Below are 4,507 nucleotides of genomic sequence, written 5' to 3' on the forward strand. Positions count from 1 at the left end.
GCCCTTTACATTAATAATATATACTTTTAACAGATAAACAAAGACCGATTCGACAGATCCATGCACTAACAATGAGCATTCATATCTTCAAATATTCAAACACTTTTCCAAATTCAAACTTAATACGAACTAAAACTAAATCAATTCAAACTCGTTCAAACCTCAACCAAAACTCACAATTTAACACTCAATCAACTTGCCTATCCATTCCGAACATCATTAAACAAATCCAAACCACAAACACAAACCAAATCTCGTCCAATTTTACCAAAATCTTAGTCAAACTTAACCTTTGTTCCTGCGTAAACTCAATTCAACAATTTACGAAGAACTAATACAATTAAACACTATCAGATGTTCATATCATCATCATAAACAATTATATAGTCCAATAAATATTTATTATGATGAATTCAATTCCTAATTGAAAGTTTTCATACTGTTAACAGTCTGAAAATAAATTTTCAAAACATTTAAACACAATTAAAAATTGATCTATCAATTGTGTTGTAAACGATTCCCAAATACAATTCAATCAGAAGGTCGCTCTGATACCACTAGGGGAACCGTTAATCTGATTCGACACGTTTAGCGATCTAGTCATTTGATATGAATTACAATTAGATCTTGATAATTTCGCTATCTGTATATAGCATTGTGTGTTTAGATAGTATTTTGATAGAGTAACGAGGCTCGGATGATAATAATAATAATAATAAAAATAATAATAATAATAATAATAATAATAATAATAATAATAATAATAATTGTTATAGATTAACATACATTACAGGGTATGTATAGAAGACGAGCTCATTCGTTAGACAGGCATAACAAATGAGACGAGCATAACGAATGAGCCTCTCATTCGTAATCACACGTTAAATTCATTTGTTAACATCCCCTAACGAATGAACCTTATACGTTAACTATCATTCGTTAACATATATGAGGACTAAACAAAACGGGTCTCATTCGTTAGACATGCCTAACAAATGAGCCTTAACATTAATGACAAAAATACCCCTAATACGTTATTCTAATAACCAAAATACGTTATACAAAGGCCGAGATGCAAAAATGTGTATCAACAGAAGTATGTTAAAGACATCCTAGCAAAGTTCAACATGGCAGATTCAACGGCAGTCAGTACACCGCTTCCATTGAATTATGGGATAAGTCCTAATCCCACCAGGGAGAAGGTTGCTTAAACCCTATAGAAAAGCGCTTAAGATGATAATTGATAGTGATTTCATTTTAGGATTGTTCGGAATGATTTACAACAATACTGGACTGATCTAATTGTATTCGTTTGATCGTTTGGATTAATTTCGGATTTTGTGGGAAAAAACATTGTTTAAATGTATTGATTTTGACTTTTTAAGTCAAAATTGGTGGTGAGTTTGACTGATTTGAGGTGTTTTCGAGACTGAATTGAGTTCGAATTAGTGTTTAGAAAGGTATGGAATTGAGTTGCAGGTGGTATGGTGTGGTTTGGATTGGTTTAGTGATGTTTGGATTGGATGTCTGAAAAACTGGATATGTGGATGAACTCATTCGTTAATTTCTTGACAACTTATGAACTCATTCATTATATGTCTTGAATTCATTCGTTAAGCGGTTAATAGGTTGTTGTAACCATTTTAACAACCCATTCGTTAGTGTTCACACGTTCGTTACCTCATTTGTTACCGGATTACTCATTCGTCATACATTATTTCATGTTCATTACCTCATTTGTCAAGTCTCATTCGTGTCATTGTCCATTTTGGTTTATTCGTTATATCAAGTCTCATCTGTGAATATTTACATATTGTCAAATTTTACCCTTTGAACTTTTAATTTGAGATATTAAACCTTGAACATTTCACCTTGACAAATTATTATACCTTGGCTTCGCAGAATGCGCCTATGCAGCAGATGTTAAAATATACTGAGATTGGGTCTCATACCAAATGCCTGAGGCTTAATAATCTCTATGATTTTCCAAAATCAGATTTAAGGTTTAGATCTCATTTGGGAGCAGTTCATGTTGAACGTATGCGAAGCATGGAGCACACTTATATACCATTGATGGTTGATTCTCCTGTTACTGGTCGGATGAAAGAGAACCATCGATTGACTACCACATGAAATCATAAAGGAAGATCTAATAGAAGCTATGTTCAGTTTCTCCTACCTTTACAACTCAAATCAAAATATAGTCCAACATTGAACATTTACGCGTATCCCATACCAGAGTGGGGGCTAATGACGGGTGTAAGTTCCTGATAGAAAAAAAAAGGAAATATGATATACTATGGTAGATGTCAGTTCCGTGTAGACCATACATCTGGATGTATGATATATGATGTATGATAACAACTCTAGTTTCGGATATACCAAACATGTGCGTACCCTATAAGTCATACTTGCAAACGACAGTAGTATATGCTTTGACACGGTGATATAGTTTCCAATATAATATTACCCAAATGATATGAATGTATATGAGAAAAGCTAACCACGTCTCATACCCAAATAAGGTGTGAACTACATATATATTAGCTTACCAACTACTCCCGAGTATAAATACTGACTCAACAACTAGGTTTATTCATTCACTCACTCTTATTTACTACTCTCAACATACACTCACATGCTATACTTATTTTCACGCTAGAGAGTGGTCACAGGATATTCCCTATCCTGTAACAAGTCTAACGACGTTATTCTTCTTAGCAGGCTCAAATTCTAAGGTTTGGTACTTAGTGACATCCATCACGCAGATTTGGACTCCCATGAAGACGTTAAGCCGAAGAGACCAAATATGTTCTAATCAAACTCTATTATGTGATGGTGGCTCCTCACAAAAGGGTATTTAAACACGACATCCGATTATGATGACAAACAACAAACGGCAAATTCTTTTAAACTTTGAAAAGATTCCATTAGTAAATAAGGGTATATAAATAACCGATTTATATGAGTAACAATTATGTTTACCCGCTGATTGGTAAATTGTTACATCATTCCGGCAGCAATATTTGATGTCATAAAGTGTTGTTTTAAATAATTGATTACCTAATAGTTCGTTAATGTTGTATTTGATAGTTTGCCTAAACATTAACATCTCACATGCGATGCAAGCCATATCACGTAAATTCAGAATTTGCAAAACCAAGGTAAGAAACAAACTACATAACATATTATTATGTGTATCAAGGCCGATCTACGGGTGTACAGGTCTTCGAAATACCCCATAAATTTCACTGCAAAGTGTAAAATCGGTACAATTTTTCTTCTTCTTCATTTTCATGTATTCGGATAGTACTGAGCAAATATTAAAATACCCTATATCCAAAAACATTTTTGGGATAAGGCCCGACTTTTCCTTTTATATCTGTCATTCACTACTAGAAAAAATGATGTTTTTCTACAACCAAATTGTAGGAAATTTGTTGAAAAAATTCAGTTTCTAACAATTTTCTAACAAAAAAGTTATTGGAAAAACACATGCTTGAAAATCGTTTTCAACCGTTTTCCAACAAATTTTCTTACAAAATTGCTACAAAAACATGTGGTTGTAAACTTCCTACAACTTTCCTACAAAAACTATTCATAATGTTTATTAGATAATATTGTAGCAAAGTTTGAGCTTATTTTTTTGTTGGAAATATGTTGGAACTACTTGTCGTAGGAAATTTGTAGGAAGTTTTTGTAAGAAAATGACTTGTTTTCTAGTTGTGATTAACGTGTACACTGACAGTGATCGATACAAAATACTACATATTATGTTAAGTAGAAAATAAAATAAATTATTCTTTTCTCAAATGATTAGAAAAAGATTTGGATTGTTTATTGTTTCTCATATTTTCTAAAACTAAATAAAAATTTGAAACAGATTAAATTTATAATTCGTTACCTAGAGGCTACAAGTACGTGCACTATTTTTATTCGTGCTCATAGACATTTAATATTTTATAATGAAGTAACCAACTATTTTCATTAAGTGATCAACTAAACTTACATTTTAGGTTATTACTCTCAATATAGCTATAGCTATTTGTCACCTATCAAATATTTAAATACTGAATTGTTTGACGTGCTTACATGTTTGAGTGTGTTAGCTTGTCCCGAACTTTGGCCTCCATAAAATAATCAACACGTACATGCCTAGTTGTATTTGCACGACAAATGTGTCGCCGATCGTAGCTGTTGTCGGCCGTATTCGGGTAACACGTACACAGAGTCAAAGAGATTCACCCGTGACATATTACTGTAATTATACAAATACTATAATAAGTTTAGGTATATATTACTTAATTAAGGTAATCATTTGGAGTGTTTATAAGTTAATGAAAACCGAAAGGTAACATAACTGAAAAGGAACGATGGCACTAGCTTCCAAACTGATAAAAGATATTTTCAACACGTACAATCATCTTGAAAACGAAAGTTGATGTTTATTTCTACCTCATATTCATATTTAAGGCCCGTGTTTTATCTTTGCTTTGTATGTGCCTGT

Source organism: Bidens hawaiensis, unplaced genomic scaffold (assembly GCF_021521415.1).
Source record: "Bidens hawaiensis isolate Kalapana, Puna unplaced genomic scaffold, B.hawaiensis_p1.1 tig00025768_1, whole genome shotgun sequence".
Taxonomy (NCBI): domain Eukaryota; kingdom Viridiplantae; phylum Streptophyta; class Magnoliopsida; order Asterales; family Asteraceae; genus Bidens; species Bidens hawaiensis.